The 22,460-nt window shown below is 39.5% G+C and overlaps 1 protein-coding gene across 4 annotated transcripts in view; it reads left to right on the top strand.

The window, feature by feature from the left end:
* LOC136877569 (serine-rich adhesin for platelets) overlaps nucleotides 1–22,460 on the top strand; it is a 467,126-nt gene that overhangs the window by 275,646 nt on the left and 169,020 nt on the right. The window lies entirely within an intron of this gene.

The raw sequence follows: 22,460 nt of genomic DNA, 5'->3' as shown, positions 1-22,460 counted from the left end.
CCCATCGCCCAGTGGGAAACCACTGCAATCAGCTACCCGAGTATTGGCGGGAAAACCATAACGTTCGCGGGGTATGGAGGAAACGCCTACTCCCAGTCCTGAACAACTAGGATGAAATAAGGCAAAAAGCCTTCTTCACAATTCATCCTTCATCACCCATCATTCACCATTCATCACCTTGCCAGATCACATCTGGCATTGTAAGCCCTGACTTCGGTCAGAAATGTATTGATCATTGATCAGACAATCAGCCTATTATGATTAGTCTTCTAATGAAATATCCAGCGGTTTGGATACACACGATCATCAGATCCTAACAAAGACACCATTCGGATACGGTGGGGTGTCACATGGAAGACCAAGGTGAGTCGGAGCGCCTGCAACCCATTAAACAACATGCAGACCCATCCGATCAAGAGGAAACTTAAATTTAATAAATCAGGACAGTTCTCATATTTCGCTACAGTGAACATAAATTCATTAATGAAAGTGGGCAAATTAAAACATCTCACAGACGTCTTAGATCAACATAAGATACTGATAACTGCTCGTCAAGAATTGCGTAATACGGATCAAGATCCCCTTGAGTCAGGGATATCGCCTATACAAGGGTCCCCCAGGTGAAAGAGTTCTAAAGAGTGTTCCTCAGTTTGGAGTCGGCGTTTTGGTTCATACTAGTATCTTAGATTCAATTGAAGATTTTTCTTCCACCTCCCCCCCGAACGGCGTTGATGACAATCAAAGTAGAGAATAAAACGTACACATTGATAAACGTCCATGCTCCAACGAATGAAAAAAATAGGACCAACAGGGATGACACAGACAAATTTTGGGAAGAACTAGACCAACTATTATCATCCATTTCCGATAACCATATTAAAATCATGCTTGGCGATTTCAATGCTAAAATAGGCCGTGAGAAAATGTTTCGTAATGTTGTAGGTAAGTGGCCAGCTCATCATCTAACTAACAGGAATGTTCAGAGATTGATCGATCTTTGTATTGATCATGGGCTACTTTTGGAAACCACACGATTCAAACGACGACCACATAAACTGATGACTTGGAAGTGCCCTAATGTTAAATTAGGGGAGTTCCAAATTGATCATGTAGCTATGGATAAGAACTATCATAAGGAAATTTACAATGTGAGGGTCCTCCGTGGAGTGGACATAGATTCAGATCATTATTTGTCCAAAATTAAAATGAAATTAACTCCAAAAAAGAAACGCATTCTCTCCAAATGTAATAGGAAGAAAACATATGACCCTAGCTATCTCATTAATAAATTATATTATGAACAATCTAAAACCTATCTAAGTGATGATTTGGGAACAGTAATTAACAAGCTAAAAACCGTTGCTGAGGAAAACGCTCCCGTTAAAAAGAGGAAAAAACATGCTTGGTGGAATGAGGAGTGCGATGCAGCGATTCAACACCGACACAAGGCATGGTTGATTGATCAACAACGGAAAACAGAACAGTCACGCGAAGAACTTGTTACTGCTAGACGACATACGGCTAAAATCATCCGAAGGGTTAAGAGAAATTATCACACGGAGATGTTACACTCTTCTTCTTCTTCTTCTTCTTCTTTTATGACCACATAGGATCACTTTAGTCAGTCCGTCGTTCAGGTCTCTTTGAAGGGATTGTTCGGGCTTTGCGGTCCTCCCAGTACTTCTTCAGACGCTCCGATCTTCGTGCCCTTTCCTCAGTTGAAAATGTGCGTGTTGTTGGTTTGTTTTGTGTAAGGGTAAAGCGGAGGTTTGTATTCTTGAGTTTCGTATTCAATTTTATCTTATTTTTGGTGTCTTCTGTTGTAAGGCCTATTTCCTTCAGATCCTCTCTTACTTCTCTGATCCATTTACATCCTGTTGTGGTATTTTTTGAGACGAGATTGTGTTGTACTAGTTGTTTCAGAAGTCTCGAGTCCTGCATCCTCATGATATGTCCAAAGAATCCCAGTCTCCTCTTACGCATAGTATCTGTAATGGGTTCTAGCTCTTTGTACACGACTTTGTTAGGTATTAACCGCCACTGTCCATCTTTCTGATATTTTTTGTTGATACAGGTTCTTCCAATCCTCCTTTCAATTTTCTGAAGTCTGTCAGTCTTTGATTGTTTATTCAGGTAAAAGAGTGTTTCTGCTGCATATGTAGCTTCCGGTTTTATAACTGTGTTGTAGTGTTTTATTTTTGTATTTATTGATAGACATTTCTTTTTGTAGATATCCCATGTTAATTTTTGTGCTTTAGCTAATCTATTTGTTCTTACTTGGATTGAGATTTTTTCATTTAAGTTATGTGTTATTACTTCTCCAAGATATTTAAACTGAGTTACTATTTTGATTTTATTACCATTTATGGTGACTTCTTTTAGCTGTGTTGGTTTTTGGGGCATAATTTCTGTTTTTTCAAATGATATTTTGAGGCCAATTTTATTTGCAATGTTTTGAAGTTCTGATATCTGGGTTTTTGCTTCTTTTATGTCCACTGCTAGTAATGCTAAATCGTCAGCAAAACCCAGGCAATTTGTTTTGATTTTTCGGCCAATCTTTATTTTGGGGGGACATTTTCTAAACCATTCCCTCATTAGATGTTACACTCTATTGATGAAGAATTTACTCAACATAAGACAAGAGATTACTATAAAACATTTCGGCAATACCAAACTAATTATACTCCCCCAACACTCCTAATGAGAGATACTAATGGAAAACAGGCACATACTAATCAAGATAATGCGGAAATTTTAGCTAGATACTTTGAGAACTTACTTAACAGTGAGGAACCTTCAGAATATCTGCAATATGACACACATCCAAAAAATAGGATACCTTTAGAAAAGGTTACACCGCCCGTTTATAATGAAGTACGAGCAGCAATTGATTCTCTTAAAAATTATAAAGCATCGGGAGAGAACCAAATCGTCGCAGAGGTATGGAAGAATGCTAATGACCAAACCGTTCAGAATCTACATAAACATCTTATAGATATTTGGAATACTGCTACAATGCTTGAAGAGTGGAATATGGCAATAATTCAACCATTGCATAAAAAGGGTGATAGACCTGATCCAAATAATTATCGGGGAGTATCATTATTGGATATTACACATAAGATTTTATCTAAGATTATCTATAACAGAATACAGGGACATCTTGACTGTGAACTAAGGGAATATCAAGGTGGATTTTGTCCAGGAAGATGCTGCCCTGACCAAATCATCAGTTTAAAATGGATTATGAAACATCATAGATCTAAAAACAAAAATTTAGTTATTACGTTTGTTGATTTTCAAAAGGCGTATGATAGTATACATCGTGAATCACTGTTGAATGTCCTTCAGGAATTTGGTCTACATTCCAAACTTATTAGCCTGATTGGTATGACTCTTAAGAATACTCAATCTAAAGTTATGAGTTATCTAAATCATTTGCAATTACAACAGGCCTCTGCCAGGGAGATGGACTTTCGCCATTATTGTTCAATTGTGTATTGGAAAAGGTCATGCGAGAATGGACTAAGGTATGTCCTCCAAAAGTCAAAATTGGAAAAAATATCAAACTAAATTGCTTGGCATTCACGGATGATCTTGCGATACTGGCAAATGGTTTCGAAGAGGCTAAAGTCAATTGGAAGAACTTGCAAATGTAGCGAAAAAAGTTGGATTGCAAATTTCGTATGATAAAACAAAAATAATGCCTACTTTCAGAACTTTAAATTCAGAGCTATTATTAAATAATAATAATAAACGAATTGAAATTGTAAGTACATTTAAATATTTGGGTGAAAATCTCACTTGGAATTGCAATGAAAAACCATCAATAGAGAGCAGAATATATAAACTGAAGCAGGCACAATGGATAACTTAGCCTACATACAAAAAGAAATGTCTTTCGATTAATGCTAAATTTAGGCATTATAACTCTGTTATAAAACCAGAAGCAACTTATGCTTGTGAAACATTATTTAAACTCAATACTAGATCAACAACAGAACGCTTACAACGAGTTGATCGAAGGATACTCAGGACGATCATAAACAAGAAACGTCAGGTGGATGGACAGTGGAGATTGTTGTCGAATGAGGTTATCTATCGGGAAAGTGAGTCCATCACAGACACGATGAGAAAAAGAAGAATTGCCTTTTTTTGTCATATATTTCGACTAAGTGATAACAGAGTTTTAAAACAATTATTTAATTACTTTTGGAATAGTAAATCAAAAAACAATTGGTTTAAAGAAGTTCAAAGTGATTTGGAGGAGTTGAATATTACCATGCAAACCGTAGAAAACAGAGGCGAGAAAAGTATTTTGAAGAATAAATGCATCAGGCTTCCTCTGACCATATGTTATAACGGATGCAGAGAGGGCAGCCAGGTCAACCAGACTCAAAAGACTTTTTGGGAGAAGAAAAGGAAGACAAATTCGTTGTAGTCTGATTTAAGTGCTCCAATGTGGGCGTAAACTCTGTAAATAAATAAATTGTTATGTTAAAACATTTGTGATTAAAGGTTGTGGTGATGGTTACATTAAACTAAAACCTATTGAGTGTACATGGATATGAGTACATTAAACATATTAAAACATATAGGCCACAGCATAAAACACTTGACAAATTTTAACACATTAAAACATAGTATATATTTTAAAAACATCTATTAAAATTTAAGTTCATGTTGTGTAGCATTCACTCTTCAATCTTCTTGTGGTTCTTGTGCTGATTAGTTGTATTAGGTGATAGTCGAAAAATGTTCTATGGCTGATATACTTTATATTGATGTGTTGTAAGAACTCTTGTCATTAAAATTTTTTTGAAAATTGAGTACTGTGCAATTCAACTATTGATGTACTCCAGTAAGTTTTTTATACAGTAGAACCTCGATAATTCGAAATCGGTTAATTCAAAATCCCACCTAATTCGAAGAAGCTCTCGTTCCCGGAAACATGAGATACAGTTTTGCATGTTATTTAAATTGTTTAATTCGAAATACGGATAATTCGTAATTCGAAGTACAATGTCGGCCCCATTACCGAAATTCTGACTTTTAATTCGAAACAATAGTATGTTACAGAGCAATTTCAACTCGAAATTTATCTGCGTCATAATAGAACGCGTGTTCCGGAACGTGGAGGGGTAGCTTTACGCACTTACACTCACTTTGGTGCGTCTACATTGCGCTTCATGATTGCTAAGTTGAATGAAATTGGAATTATTTTGTATTCAACCTTTTAAGGAACGCCGTAATATCACGCAACAGGCAGTGTGCGGAAAAACAGAATCTGCGAACACTGGCAATGCCGACATTTGACGAAAAAAGCATGGCTCATAATATAATAAATTCGTAGGCACCGAACAAAATTGTCATTGCCGATGAAACTGCATTGCTTTCTTTTAATGCGAGCCCAAACGGTCTTATGGTATTAAAGGAGAAAGTGCCAGCCGGAGAATCGTACAAGGGTAGGGAGATGGGGGTCATTGTAGTGCGTTGCAATGCACATGGTAGCGAGAAACATTATCCCCTCGTCATAGGAAAGTTCCAAAATCCACAATGTTTTAAGGGCGTCGGCACTTTCCATGCCAGTACAAAGCATCTAAAAGTGCAAACAGTACAGAAATCCAAAAAATAATGCATTTACACAGGGGGAACCAGCATCATTTATCCTCGTCTTTGAATTGTGTGATTTTTTCTTTCGTTGCGCGAGGTTATGTTTCCAGTGATTTATCCAAGTGCATTATTTGAACATTGTAAATGCACCTTGTTGGACACATTTCGGAAATAGTTTTTTCCATGGCATTTGAAAGGTTTAAACTGTGAATCGAGGTGATTGCATGTATTAATGGGTCTTAGAATACTTAGTGACGCGGCAAATGTTTACATTTATGAAGAACGAGAGAAGTGCCATGGTGGGAAATCGTACAAGGATAGAGTCATAAGAAAGTTTGATTTTAAGGGCATCGGGTACTTTCTGTGTAAATACAAGGCATCTAAAATGCATAAAGTATAGTAATCCAATAAATAAAGCACTTGCACATGGGAGCCAGCATAGATTTCTGCTCGTCTTTGAATCGTGCTAATTCTTTCTTTCCTTCATTGCGTGAGGTTATGTTTGCCAGTGAGATATCCAAGTGCATAATTTGAATACTGTAAATGTACCTTCTTGGATACATTTTGGAAATAGTTCTTTTTTCGTAGCATTGGAAAGGCATAAACTGTGAATCAAGGTTAACTGCATGCAGTAACGGGCCTTAGAATATTTTGTAACGTGGCGAAGGTTGGTACTTCTAAATTGCGAATTAGCGGTTAATTCGAAATCACGTTATTCGAAGTCCGATTTTTGAGTCCCAACGACTTCGAATTAACGAGGTTTTACTGTATAGTATACTGCGAGACAGGGTTTGGTTTTGGAGCAGTTGGTGGCGACACCTCTCTCGTCTATGCACGTTATGTGGTTGTTATCTGTAAAGATAAGTTAATGTAAGTATAGTGTGCGTATGAAGGAATGCCTGGTGTATGTATGAAAATGAAAAGAGTACTTACTATTGTTGTTGTGGAGGTTGTGTACCAATATATTTTGAGACTTGCTGTGTTCTGCTACGAGTACGTCTGGGGCTCATGTTAGCTGTGGGGAGGGATGTAGGTGGAGGGGGAGGAGGAGTGGCTATTGTGGATGTAGGAGCAGGGTTAGGCTTGTGATTCGTCGGTTTGTTAGGACGTGTGTTTATTATTTTGAGATAGTCGTTCTTTATTGCAGGAATGGCTTTATCAAAGATGATGCTGGTTTTCTCTGTAATGTCGTTAATGTTATGATTGGGGTTAGCGTATTGGTCCAGAGAAATATAGAAATCTTTGGTTATGTTGAGCAGGGGGCCCTTAGCATGTATGTTTAATATCGTCATGTCATTATTGATGTCTGTGAAACTATTCTTAGATTCTTCTACATGTTGGCCTATTGATGAAAAATGGTTGTGTTTTACTGCATTTATGTGTTCATTGTAGCGAATGGTGAAGTTTCTGCCTGTACGTCCAATATAACTTGTCGCAGTTGTTACATTTGATACGGTAGACACCTGATTGGTCGTATTTATAATTATTATTGACTGTTTTGGTGTTGTGTATAGTGTTGGTGGTGTCGTGTGTGGTTTTGAATGCTATTTTCAGGTTGTGCTTCTTAAAACTATTAGTTATATTATATATATTGGTGTTGTTGAAGGTAAATAGGACATAATCTTTTTTGGGTTTTGCTGTTTTAATTAATTTAGTTTTAGGTTGGGATTTTATTTTGTGAATGATTTTGTTGACCATTTCTTTGCTGTATCCGTTATGTTTGGCTATATCGTGGATTAATTTTAATTCATTATTTTGATCTTCTATTGTCTTTGGGATATTAAAAGCTCTATATCTCATGCTATAATAGGCTGCTCTTTTGTGTGTGTTAGGATCAATGGAGTCATTTTTTATGGTATTTAAAGTGTGTGTGGGTTTCCTGTACATCTTGTAAGATAAGTGGTTGTCGTGTCTGGTTATTGTCAAGTCCAAGTAATTTAAGGTACGGTTATTTTCGGTTTCTTTAGTGAATTTAATTTGGGGGTCTAAAGTGTTAAGTTTGTCTAGTATAGTATCTGCACCAGTGGATCTATTTTCTATAATTACGATGATATCGTCGACAAATCTGCACCAAAAATATATATTATCTATTTTATTGATTGATGTGTGTTCTAGGTGGTCTATATATATTTCTGCTAATATTCCGGAAGCAGGAGATCCCATAGGTAGGCCTTGTTGCTGATATATGGTATCATGAAATCTGAAGTAGTTATTGTTTATGGCAAATTTGAGTAGATTAATGAATTCTTCTATTTCTAAGGTGCTCAAGTTGCTATGGTTTTTTAGGTTAGATTCTATTATTTTCATTGTTTGTTTGATAGGAATGTTAGAGTACATGTTTGTTATATCAAATGAAGCAAGGGTATGATGTTGTTCGATCTTTAGTTCTTTGGTTCTGTTGCAAAAATCTATCGAGTTTTGTATTGTTTTGTTCGCTAAAAAAGAATAATGCTTTTTCAAAAATTTTTGAATGAAGATAATTTATAGGTTGGACTGGCTCTATAGTTTATAATAGTCTCATGGGTACATTTTCTTTGTGTATTTTAGGGTAGGCTTTTGCGGATGGTAATTGGGGGTTCATAGTTATAAGTTTAGCAGATTCTGTTTCGGTGAGAAGAAAGTGTGTGTTTTTGAGTAGATTTTTTAAATTCCTTTGTTTGTTATTTGTTGGATCTCGGCGTTTAATTGAAAAAGTGTTGCTTGGAAACATTCTTTAGTCTTTGTTATGTATTCATTCTTATCCATAATGACCGTAGTGTTGCCTTTGTCGGCTTTTGTTATTAGTAGATTGTTCTGTTTTATTTTGTTTTTGAGTTTGTTTAGGTTCGATTTATTGGTGGTATTCATGTTTAGGTTATTATTGTGAATGTTATTGATGTATTGCGGGATCTTTCTACTGATTTTGTGTCTACTTCGTTTCGTATATCGTAAAACGAGTTCTGTTTCAGTAACGGCAGTTATAATATTCTGATACGATGATGCATTACCCCAGTTGTGTTTGGGTCCCTTGCTCAACATAGCCGTCTCTACATCGTCAAATGTGGTTAGTGTGAGATTTTTTATGGGTGGGTGGAATTTATGTTGGGAATTCTTGTTAAATCAATCAACTTATCTCCCTCGCTGTTTTTTTTCCCCTCCATATCCAAATGGACCAATCACTTTTTTACCGATTCTGTCATTTCCAACCTTTGCGTTGAGGTCTCCCATGACAATTGAGGTCTTCCACATCGGTGACTACTTCCTCAAGTGTACTGGGCTGCCTCTTCCGCAATCTCCACTATTCTAAAATCCATCTTCTCCACTGTAGATTCCGTTGCGGTCTTTGCTCGTAACCCTGAGCTGGGACCCTTACCAGATGTTACACACCGGGTCAGTGTGCTCTGGGACATAGACAGGAGCACCACTCCTTGGATAGGGTTGCCTCCGAAGAGGGGTCCCTACCTGTTACATTTTATTATTCCCACCAAACATATTCCAGCCGTTGTCTCATTATTATTTATTATTATTATTTACATATTTTACGCCCACATTGGAGCACTGAAATCAATACATTTGAGATAATTTCTTCTTCTTCTTCTCCCAGAACTTTTTCATCCTCTCCGACCTGGAAGCCCTTTGTGTGTCCGATATAGTATATTGTTTCCGTTCAACTGCTTTTAGTTTGAGACTTATGCTTTTGTTCTTCAAAATCCTCTTCTCTTTTCTGTCTTTGATTTGTTGCCGAGTTATACCCAATTCTTCCAAATCGTCCTGAACTTCTTTGAACCAATTATTATTGATTTTATTCTTCAAAAAGTAATCGAATAGTTGTTTCAATATCCTGGTGTCTGCTAATCTTGATATGTGACAGAAAAAGGAAATTCTTCTTTTACGCATTGTAGATATTATTGATTCACATTCACGATAGACAATGTTGTTAGGCAACAATCTCCACTGTCCATCAACTTGGTGTTTTTTATTAATAATTGTTCTAAGAATTCTTCTCTCAGTTTTCTGTAATTTGTCTGTTGTAGATTTTACATTTAATTTGAATAAAGTTTCACTAGCATAGGTTGCCTCTGGTTTAACTATGGAATTATAGTGTTTCAGCTTAGCGTTTATCGAAAGAGATTTTTTTTTATAGGTTGGCCAGGTAAGTCTTTGTGCTTGTTTAAATTTAGTTGTTCTGTGTTCTATTGCTTCTTTTTCATTTGTGTTCCATGTTATTATTTCCCCAAGATATTTGAATTTCTGAACAATTTTAATCTCTTTATTACTGTTCAGCTGAATAACTGGTAAATCAACTTTAAAAGTTGGCATCATTTCTGTTTTTTCAAATGAAATTTGTAATCCCATTTTTTTAGCTATAATTTCTAGTTGTTCAATTTGAAATTTAGCCTCTTCTATTGTATTTGCAAGTAATGCTAAATCGTCCGCAAAAGCAAGGCAGTTGAGTTTAATATTTCTACCGATCTTGATAGTTGTAGAGCCTGGCTGAATCGCTCAGATTGTTGAGGCACTGGCCTTCTGACCTCAACTTGGCAGCTTTGTTCCTGGCTCAGTTCGGTGGTATTTGAAGGTGCTCAAATAGATCAGCCTCATCTGGTAGATTTACTGGCACAGAAAAGAACTCCTGCAGGACTAAATTCCGGCACCTCGGGGTCTCCGAAAACCACAATAGTAGTTACTGGGACGTAAAGCAAAATATCAAGAAACAACCTTCAGTTGACAGAAAGTCTAGTGTATACTAATTGATAGTGGAATATCTCTTTCTGAATTGTGATATTTTATATTGTGACAATGAAGGCAGAGGGCTGGATGGTCAGTGATAATGCCAGCGAGAACCATATTTTATTTGTTATAGTGGAAACCATTTCTTTTCAGTTTTGACTGTAAGTGTTTAGCATCAACTTTCCTTTATGTCATACTCTGGTAACATCATTGGCTTTTGCAGAACTGTACCTGTAGTCTATCATCATCATCATCATCATCATCATCATCATCATCATCACAAGTATAACCTGTTATTTAATGTTTTCTTTCCCAGGTATTTTCTAAATTTATTTTTCCTGAATTAGTGAAGTTATATACTGTACATACATACATACATACATTATCATTATAGACTGTTATGCCTTTCAGCGTTCAGTCTGCAAGCCTCTGTGAATTTACTAAACGTCGCCACAATCCTCGATTTGCAACTAGTGTTGTGGCCTCATTTAGTTCTATACCTCTTATCTTTAAATCGTTAGAAACAGAGTCTAACCATCGTCGTCTTGGTCTCCCTCTACTTCTCTTACCCTCTATAACAGAGTCCATTATTCTCCTAGGTAACCTATCCTCCTCCATTCGCCTCACATGACCCCACCACCGAAGCCGGTTTATGCGTACAGCTTCATCCATCGAGTTCATTCCTAAATTAGCCTTTATCTCCTCATTCCGAGTTCCCTCCTGCCATTGTTCCCACCTGTTTGTACCAGCAATCATTCTTGCTACTTTCATGTCTGTTACTTCTAACTTATGAATAAGATATCCTGAGTCCACCGAGCTTTTGCTCCCATAAAGCAAAGTTGGTCTGAAAAGACACCGATGTAAAGATAGTTTCGTCTGGGAGCTGACTTCCTTCTTACAGAATACTGTTGATCGCAACTGCAAGCTCACTGCATTAGCTTTACTACACCTTGATTCAATCTCACTTACTATATTACCATCCTGGGAAAATACACAACCTAAATACTTGAAATTATCGACCTGTTCTAGCTTTGTATCACCAATCTGACATTCAATTCTGTTGGATTTCTTACCTACTGACATCAATTTAGTCTTCGAGAGGCTAATTTTCATACCATACTCATTGCACCTATTTTCAAGTTCCAAGATGTTAGACTGCAGGCTTTTGGCATATTCTGCCATTAAGACCAAGTCGTCAGCATAGGCCAGGCTGCTTACTACATTTCCACCTAACTGAATCCCTCCCTGCCATTTTATACCTTTCAGCATATGATCCATGTAAACTACAAACAGCAAAGGTGAAAGATTACAACCTTGTCTAACTCCTGTAAGTACCCTGAACCAAGAACTCATTCTACCATCAATTCTCACTGAAGCCCAATTGTCAACATAAATGCCTTTGATTGATTTTAATAATCTACCTTTAATTCCATAGCCCCCAGTATAGCGAACATCTTTTCCCTCGGTACCCTGTCATATGCTTTCTCTAGATCTACGAAACATAAACACAACTGCCTATTCCTCTCGTAGCATTTTTCAATTACCTGGCGCATACTGAAAATCTGATCCTGACAGCCTCTCTGTGGTCTGAAACCACACTGCTTTTCATCCAACTTCCTCTCAACGACTGATCGCACCCTCCCTTCCAAGATGCCTGTGAATACTTTGCCTGGTATACTAATCAATGAGATACCTCGATAGTTGTTGCAATCCTTCCTGTTCCCTTGCTTATAGATAGGTGCAATTACTGCTTTTGTCCAATCTGAAGGTACCTTACCAACACTCCACGCTAATTTTACTACTCTATGAAGCCATTTCATCCGTGCCTTCCCACTATACTTCACCATTTCAGGTCTAATTTCATCTATTCCTGCTGCCTTATGACAATGGAGTTTATTTACTATCCTTTCCACTTCCTCAAGCATAATTTCACCAACATCATTTTCCTCCTCCCCATGAGCTTGACTGTTTGCAACACCACCATGATGATTTCCTTTTACATTGAGAAGATGTTCAAAATATTCCCTCCACCTCTCCAGTGATTCCCTGGGATCTGTTATGAATTCACCTGAATTACTCAATTACTCAATTGTTCTTTCCCTTTTTCCCTCCCTTCCTAAGATTCTTTATTACTGTCCAGAAAGGTTTCCCTGCTGCTTGACCTAGCCTTTCCAGGTTATTACCAAAATCTTCCCATGACTTCTTTTTGGATTCAGCAACTATTTGTTTCGCTCTGTTTCTTTCATCTACGTACAAATCCCTGTCTGCCTCGGCCCTTGTTTGGAGCCATTTCTGATAAGCCTTCTTTTTACGTTTACAGGCTGCTCTCACTTCATCATTCCACCTAGATGTTCGCCTTTTCCCATCTTTACACACAGTTGTTCCTAGGCATTCCCTTGCTGTTTCTACTACAGCATCCCTGTATGCCACCCATTCACTTTCTATATCCTGAACCTGCTTACTGTCTACTGTTCGAAACTTCTCACTAATCATATCCATGTACTTCTGTCTAATTTCCTCGTCCTGGAGATTTTCTACCCTTATTCGTTTGCAGACAGATTTCACTTTCTCTACCCTAGGCCTAGAGATACTTAGTTCACTACAGATCAGATAATGGTCTGTATCATCGAAAAATCCCCGAAAAACTCGTACATTCCTAAAAGATTTCCTGAATTCAAAGTCTATTAAGATATAGTCTATTATGGATGTGGTACCCCTAGCCTCCCATGTGTAGCGGTGAATAGCCTTATGCTTGAAGAATGTATTCGTAACAGCTAAACCCATACTAGCACAGAAGTCCAGCAAAAGCTTCCCATTCCCATTAGCTTCCATATCTTCCCCACATTTACCAATCACCCTTTCGTATCCTTCAGTTCTATTCCCAACTCTCGCATTGAAATCGCCCATTAGCACTATTCTATCCTTGTTGTTGACCCTGACCATGATGTCACTCAATGATTCATAAAACTTGTCAACTTCATCCTCATCTGCACCCTCACATGGTGAATACACGGACACAATTCTTGTCCTAATTCCTCCCACTGACAAATCTACCCACATCATTCGCTCACTTACGTGCCTAACAGAAACTATGTTGCGTGCAATGGTATTTCTGATAAAGAGCCCTACCCCAGACTCTGCCCTTCCCTTTCTAACACCCGTCAAGTACACTTTATAATCTCCTATCTCTTCCTCGTTATCTCCCCCGAATATCACTTACTCCTAGCACATCCAGATGCATCCTCTTTGCTGACTCAGCAAGTTCTACCTTCTTTCTTCCATAAGCCCCATTAATATTAATAGCTCCCCATCGAATTCCATTTCGTTCGCCAAGTTGTTTCCAAGGAGTCCCTCGCCTGTCAAATGGGAGTGGGACTCCATTACTCCCATAGGTCCGAGGCTTGCTTAAAGTATTCTGAGCTTGGTAAATTCATGAAGCAGGATGCTGCCCTACTTGCACATAGTCCAAGTGAGGATCTCTCCTCTAACGGGTTATGGACCACCGTTGAATTGTGTAGTCCTAGCCGCCTGAGCACAAGGAGGGCCACGACTCAGAATATGTCCGAGATGCCCACTCCCGTTCCATAGCAACTGGTATCCCGACTCTCAGGACCACTTACTAGGCCACTCAGCCGTTGCCCATGGTTCACGAACTAGGACGTGACTACAGTAACCCACAAACATGAACCGTAACGTCTTTAAAATGAAAGCTATTATTTTTACATTTTGGAGAGTCCACTGTCAGCTGAGCCTGTAAAATATGTCCTCAGTTAGTACATCAAACAGTTTTTGGGGAAATGATTATTTATTTTTATAATCTGCCACTCACTTGAACTCTGTATGGAAGAATTTGAATGTTTTAAACCATATCTGATTTAATATCTAGGGCGTAAAAGTGACCAACCTGTGAAATTTTGATTTTGTACGTCGAACAGTAATGGAGGAATGGATTCTCTTTTAAGGGGTGAATGTTTTGAAATATTTATTAACATCTAGGATATAGAAGACAACACTTCATAAAAAAGTTACGTTCATGCCTGAAATAGTTTCAGAAGGATGGATATTGTGCATTTGAGAGACAACTACCATCTATACCTCTTAGGGGAGAAATGTTTCGAAGTATACGATATTTTATACCTAGGACATAAAAGGAAACCCTTCTTGTAAAATGACAACTTTGTACGCCAAACGGTTTTGGTGGGATGAATAATTTAGTTTACGGAGCTAACCTCATTTGGCACTTTAGCGGTGGAATGTTAAAAAATATTCTCTCTTTCACACCTAGGATTTAAAATATGTACTGCTTTTTAGAATTTTGTCTTCGTACATTGAACCATTTCGGAGGAAGTTTTTTAAAAAAAATCTTAACCCCCATTTAACTCTCTGAAGGGTTAAATTTGTTTCAAACCCTCTGCTATTTAACACTACAGTAAGATATCATTTGACATTTTAACTTCATAATTCAAACGGTTTCATATAAACGTATATTTTTGTCATCATTCCTCATCCCCCAGTCAAAACCCCTTAGGGGCGTATTGTTTTAAGTTCACTTCTTATTTGTATCCTCATAAAAAGAATTCAACTCCTTTTACACCCCCGTTAAGTTGATCCCCTCGTTGCTTGTAGGCTACAAGATCTGCCTAGCAACAACTAAACATAACTGCTTATCACACGTTCATTTTCATAACGAGTTATCCTTCAAGTTTGTGTATTAAAACAAGTCCTTTAACTCGTTATCGATCTCAAATACATCATCTTACGTCTTCATATATGAATGCGGCATAACAGGATTGTACTAGACCTGCTTATGAACTTCAACTGCATTTGTTTCGGCACGAAATAGTGGTGTTCTCTTTAATTGCTTTGGCACTCAATAGTGTTAATTTTTTGTCTGTGATCACTGTGTTAGTTGTTTTTAGACCATTATGACTTAATTTTTGCACTGCTTTGCTAATTGTCTGATGACACTTCAAATGTGTTGAAACCGGTCCCAAATGAACAGGTTGTAACCTCTATTTGGTTCAACTTAACAACGGAGTATTGAAAGGTGGATCCTTTCATCTATTTAATATTGTATATTTTCTCACCACTCCAAACAAATGAAAGAGCACGCACGGCACTGTTTCCGTCAAGCAGCAGACAGAATTGTGCAAGAAGAGGACTTGTCATTATACAAGTCCCCTTTTCCAACTTAACGCATGAATTTTCCTAGGTACCAAGTGTGCAGCAAGTCTTGTTGTTACGTTAAATAATGCTGAGTGCACTGGTATACACCACACAACTCTTAACTGAGCACTTCAATTCACAAAAGGGGTAGAACTATAAAAATGACTAGAAAATATTATACCACATATTAGGTAACAGAAGGAAGCAAAAAGAAAATATATCAAAAGTCATCAACAGAGATGGGAAACCCATGTGGGAAGAAAAAGAAGTTTTGAAAGTATGGAAAGAACACCAAAATCTATATGATGGACGAAATGAAACACATGAACCCAATGCAGTAGATGATGATAAAAGAAATATCACTATTACAGTGGAAGGGACGGATAAACGATCAGATAAAATAGGAAGAGAAAATCTACAAATATCGGATGTAGAAAAAACTGTATTAGGAATGAAAAATGGCAAAGCTCCTGGAAAAGATGACATCACAGAAGAAATAATTAAAGCTGTAGGACCCATTGGAATGCAGTGGTTGTATGGAATAATGAAGAGAGTATGGACTGATGGAGAGATTCCTGATGATTGGACATGGGCAATTATTGTACCTATTTTTAGAAAAAGTAATAAGGCACTTTGTGAGAACTACAAAGGAATAGCTTTACTGTCTGTGTCATTGCATGATGATTTATGAAATTATAATTTTAGTAAAAATCAAGAACAAGATAGATAAACAAGTAAGAGAAAAACAGCAAGGATTTAGACCTGGAAAATCAACTATTGATGCCATATTTACAGCTAGACAAGTAGTAGAAAATAAATGGGAATGTGGGAAAGACAACGCAGTTGCATTCATAGTTATACAAAAGGCTTGTGACACAGTTAGAACAGAAGAGATATGGCAGGGTCTGTATAGAATGGAATTGTCAGGAGAAATGCAATTCAGAAATAGAAACATGTATAACAAATGTCTAAAATGTGTTGGTGCAGATGGCAAAAAATCAGAATGGTTTAGAACAGACAGAGGAGTTTGACAAGGAAGTGTATTTTCACCAGTGCTCTTTAATATAGTGATGGACAACTGTATGAGGAAAGTTTACCTAAGGTCAACAACAAATGATATGAAAGTCATAGAGTATGCAGATGATGTGATGATATTGTGACGAGTTGGCGGGGTATTAAGGGAAATTAACACTAGACTGGTAGCTTCTGTACTAAAATTTATTAATTATTACTAATTATCACTTACACCTCAGTACACAGTCAGGATTCCCGACTATGCACTTCTCTAGATCTCTTTCTTGACGCAGTTTTTTTTACCATCCACGCTACAACACTTTGTACTGTTCTTTTTCTTCTCTCTCTGTTTTTCTGATCACAGAGTAAACAGGCGGACCAGATGGTGACCTTGCCAGACTCTCTCAAATTCCAACATGGCGGACACGGTAACCGTTACACTGCCCCCTCCTTAAGCCTGCTCGTCCCGAACTGCTCCACAATACGGTGCCAGATGATCCAGGTGAATAACCATCATGTTCCCTTGGGGAGGCCGCCGAATCCGGTAGACAACATCATTGATCCTGGTGATGATTGTATATGGGCCTTCCCATTCTGACTGGAGTTTCGGTGACTTCTCTTTTGTCTGCACCGGACAGTACAACCCCATATTGTCACCTTCCTGGAAACCCGCAGAGTTCGCCAGCATGTCGTAGCGGGCTTTCATCCGGTCACTGGCTACCCTTAGATGATGTCAGGCATAATCGTGGATGTCATTGAGCCGATCCACCAACTCCCATACATAGTCTGTCGCTGGCTGCTGCTGATCTGGTGCTGACCCGAACATTAGATCTCATGGCAGGCGGAGCTCCCTTCCGAAGACCATATTGGCAGGTGTCATGCCCGTTGTCTCATGAGTGAACGCTCGATAGGCCATCAAGAAGAATCGGACCCCCTCGTCCCAGTCCCTCTGGTACACTGAAACCACCTTCCTGAGATGCTCTTCGACGGTTTTCATAAAACGCTGCACCATGCCATCTGACTGAGGGTGGAGAGATCTCCGCACTCCTAAACGGTGCAGAACCTCTTGCATCAGCCGGGACTCAAAGTTTCTGTCTTGGTCGCTATGAAGCTCCCTCGGGACACCGAATCGGCAGAAGTTCTTGACCAAAACGTCGGCCATTGTCGTTGCCTGTTGGTTCGGGATGATGTAGACCTCTGGCCATTTTGTGAAGTAGTCCATGGCCAGGAGTAGGTAATGGTTCCCAGCATCAGATTTGGGGAATGGTCCCGCAACATCAATGGTGATCCCTTCAAAAGGTGCTCCAACGTTGTACTGCATCATCTGGCCCCTACTTCTGGTACGTGGGCCCTGAATCGCCACGCAGATGTCACACAGCTGACGCATCCTCTCAACATCATTCCTCAGATGCACCCAGTAGTTATGCTGTCGGGCATGATTTAGGGTCTTATTCACTCCCAAGTGGCCGGCAGTAGTGCCCGCATGCAACTCAGAACTTCTTTTCTCATGCTTCTGGGAATTATCAGCTGGACAATGTGCTTCTTTCCGTTGGTCGATGCCCACGCGCGGGTAAGTACCCCGTCACTAACCATGAGAGACAACCACTGGGCCCAGTACGCCTTATAGGTTGGACTGCATTCGGCGATGTTTTTCCATTCCGGTCTCTGCCCCGACTTCCCGTAACATCAGCCTGATGTCGTCATCCTTCACCTGCTCCCTCCTGAGGGCATCACGATCCCATCCTTCAGCAGTGGTGGCCCTCACGGCCCGGACGTCCACGATGTCCGCCTGTCTCTCCACTTTCTGGCAGAGTGCACAGTCTTCTGGATAGAGCGTCGGCGTTGCAGTGCTTCCTTTCTTCCTTGTCGGTGTTCGGTGGTGAAGTCGTACTCCAGGCGGCGTACCCAGCGAGCTGTCTGTCCTAGGTTTCTGAAGCTTAGGAGTCAGGTCAATGTGGAATGGTCAGTGCACAGATGGAAAGGCTACCCTTACAAATATTTGCTCCAAGGTCTTCACGATGGCCAGCAATTCCCGATGCATCACGCAGTAATTTCTCTCAGCTTTTGACAACGTCTTGCTGAAATAGGTGATCACCTTCTCCTGGCCGGCTTGCATTTGGAACAGCACCCCACCAATTCACACGTCGCTGGCGTCGGTGTCTACAATGAACTTCTCCCCAGGCTTGGGGTATCCTAGGATGAGTGTCGTACACGGGGACTCCTTCACCGTCCAGAAGGCATCCTCTGCCTCATTTGACAGTTGGAAAGATCTCCTCTCTTCGGTCAGCTGCGTATGGGGCTTTGAGATGTCTGCGTAGCCAGCTATAAATCTGTGGTAGTACGTGCAAAGGCCAAGGAAACTCCTTATTTCTTGCTTGTCCTTTGGCGCCGGCCAGTCCCTGACAGCTCTTGACTTCTCTGGATCCGTGGCTACTCCCTCTGATGACACGATGTGGCCCAGGTAGCGCACCTCCCTCTGGAACAGGTGGCATTTTCCAGGATTTAACTTTAGCTGAGCCCCACGCAGCCTCTTGAACACACACTGCAGGTTCTCAGCGTGCTCTCTGAATGTGCGTCCCACAATAATTATATCGTCCAGATAAACGAAGCAGGCGTCGTGAGTAGGCCCCTCAGTACTGACTCCATCAGTCGCTCGAAGGTCGCTGGCGCGTTGCAGAGGCCGAAGGGCATCACGGTGAACTCGTAGAGCCCTTGGCTGGTTGAGAACACCATCTTCTCTTTGTCTTCCGGATGGAGCTCCACTTGCCAGTACCCAGACTTCAGATCCAAAGTCGGAAACCACTGGGGTCCAGAAAATGTGTCCAGGGTGTCATCTATCCGAGGTAACGGGAAACAGTCCTTCTTCGTGATGTCATTCAACTTGCGGTAATCAACACAGAAGCAGAGCTCACCATTCGTTTTCTTCACCAGGACCACTGGCGATGACCATGGGCTGTTCGACTCCTCGATGTCTCCCTGCTGCTTCATGTCACCCAGCATCTGGTCGATTTCTACCCTTTTTGCCAGGGGTACCCTACCCTGCTGCCATTTCTTGATGGATATAGTACTTCTGTATCCATCTCTTACCAAAGGCCAGAGTAAAGTGTAGCTTCCACCGAAGTCCCAGTCTCATCCATGGCTGTGACAATATGGAAGGTGCTGGGGTATGGGTGTTGCTGAGTAATGACATTCAGAGCACGACTAGTGCATCTGAGTGTTATGAAAGGTGTTGCTCATAGGGTCAGTCGTGCTGCAATAGCACTTTCTGACCCAGTGAGGAAAGCAATGGCAAACTACCTCACTCCTCGTCTTGCCTAGTACGCCTCATTTTGGTGCTGCCATTGGTTTTTGCGGTTTCCTTATAACCACATAACCTTTGGTGGTGCTATTTGAGGATCCAACCAGCCTCTAGACTGATGACCTGACAGACAGACAGACAGACAGACAGACAGACAGACAGACAGACACCCTACGAGATGACTGTCGGATTGGAGTGGTATCGCCGGTGTTAATGCGATGGTACACTCTATCTCTCTTTCCGTAGTCGCCTTCGGTAGCAGTGAAGATGTCCCTAAACTCATGGATTAGTTCCTTAAGCTCCCTGAGCTGTCTCGCCTCCAAATGTTTCCAGGCATCAGGTATAATCATCCGGAGCTTATCCGATCCTTCGCCTGCTTCAAGGGCCTGTGCATCTTCGTCGTTCCTTGGCACGATGCGCATAACTGGTTCACAAGTCCCAAGCTCGGTCGCACTGGGTATCCTCTGCTCCCACGACGTCTAATTCAATATGCATACCGGCACGCAGCTTCATGCTGGAACAAGCGTCCTGGCCAGGTAGAGTCCTTGATCGGCGGTCTACTTACTTCCAAATATTTGAAAAAATGGAAGAACCCATGTCCGCTTACTTAAACAACATGGGTTCTTCCATTTTTTTTTAATTACTAGATAACAACAATGAGCTTTGTAATCTACTACGAGAGGTTATGGCTGATGAAGTCTCAAATGAGATGAAACGTTCCAGGATATGTTTTTATATTAAATAGTTTTCACTTGTAAAGTGAGGTGTATTAATTGGGTGGACCATTGAACCTAATATTGTTTCTTATTTTAAACTGTACCAGTACGGATCTATATGATGAAGTTCGTAAATTGTACTGTGTGGCCCTTGCCGATGCCTTCATTTTTCCAAGTGTCGGACTCCTTCCATTTTTTTCTCTCTGATTAGCATTAATAGAGTGTGAGGTGACGACTATGGTTCCGCCAGCGTAGTCTGACATTTTTTTCACTTACTTTTCTCAGGATCCTCACTTTAACCAGTTCTGTCAGATCGTCCTTGTTCTCTGGTATTAGGTTTGTGAGGCCTAGGTTGTCTTACATTTTCATGTCCTTTGTGGCCCTTCCCTTCCTCTTTTGTTTTCTAACTGATGTTAAGAGGAGATAGTTGCCCAGTTGTATTTCCCCTCAAAACAATAATCACTATCATCACAAATGAATGAGAGCTAACAGAAATGTTATGCCCCTGTAAAGAAAATTGATTTTGTAGAAGAGTGTTTTTATGTTGTGAATTTAATTTTATAACAGTGCTATTTTTTGTTGGAAAAATTGCAACTGGCAGCACACATTGTAGCCCATAAGTTTCAGTCAGCAGCATTTGCTCATTTGACCTGTTTTGAACATCTTTCCCAACCTTCTAAACATAGGAAGGAATGGTTCATTACATATTTAAAATATTTGACATTTACAGTTTGAGGAAATTAATGGGGATTTACTGGATATGAAAATGTGATTGCACACCTGTAGAAAGCATCTGTGGGAATTAAAACAGGAAGAAGTATCCAGGTACTACCGCAGACCAATAGGATGCATGTATTGTAATTATAATTTGAATTAATTCCTTATCTTTTACGTCTCACATACATATGCTGGTGCTGTTAGTGAAAGTATAATTTGTCTCAGAATTATTTTGGTACATAAGAAACTATATCAGAGAAGTCATCTGCAGTGACTGTTGACTATTCATAAACCTCATCATCATAAAAAGTGCCTGTTAAACGTACTTGAGATTATCTGGATCTTAAATGTGAGGTATTCATGCATTTCAAATCAAATCAAAATCTCTTTATTTGCAAATGAGGTGTCTACCTCGGTGGCAAATGATACACTAAAATACATTATTGTCAAGCACTAAATATTAAATTAACAAGAGAAGAAAATTTTCCTATAATACAATATTATACAATTTACGCTAACAATGTTTTCTATTAAACACACAGCTCATCCTTAATAAATTTATATTGTTTACAAAATTCTATTTATAATATCTCCTGTACTACTTACAAATATAGTCAACTGATATACAGTATGTGGAATTACTTCAAATGATACTATACAACTGGTATAAGATTAATATTTACATTGCATTTATTTATTTACTTTTTTTTTTTTTTTTTTTACCCGTTCTGGATCCTAAGTAGCATAACGACCTGCTGCGTCTTAACCAGAGCCCCTTTCGCTACCACTTTTCAGAGTTCCTGAAGGGCCTTCACAGCTACCGTAGCGGTCCCAGGGCCCTCGAAGTCCCCACTGTACTTCACCCCTACAGGCAGTCCCCTACTTTGGCTGTCCAAACTCCTTAGACCTTTCTCAGTCCAGTAGATCTAGAACAGTAGTACCATACTCATTGTTTGAAGTTCCCTCTGTCTCACTGACAGTATCACATGAATGAATACCTGTCCATGGCCCCTTGAAGACACTAAAATCAATCGTATTTCTTTGTTGTGTGTATCCCTATCCACTTTGCTTATGTTCTGTTTTTTATTATTTAATGCTCAGGAAGTGGGACTATAGGGTAGTCATTTAGTATACACACACATACATACATACATACATACATACATACATACATACATACATACATACATACATACATACATACATACAATGCTTCTTACAAACTG

Source organism: Anabrus simplex, chromosome 7 (genome assembly GCF_040414725.1).
Source record: "Anabrus simplex isolate iqAnaSimp1 chromosome 7, ASM4041472v1, whole genome shotgun sequence".
In the NCBI taxonomy this organism is placed as follows: domain Eukaryota; kingdom Metazoa; phylum Arthropoda; class Insecta; order Orthoptera; family Tettigoniidae; genus Anabrus; species Anabrus simplex.
Note: the sequence above shows the minus strand (reverse complement) of the source record. Positions and strands in the feature narration are given on the sequence as shown.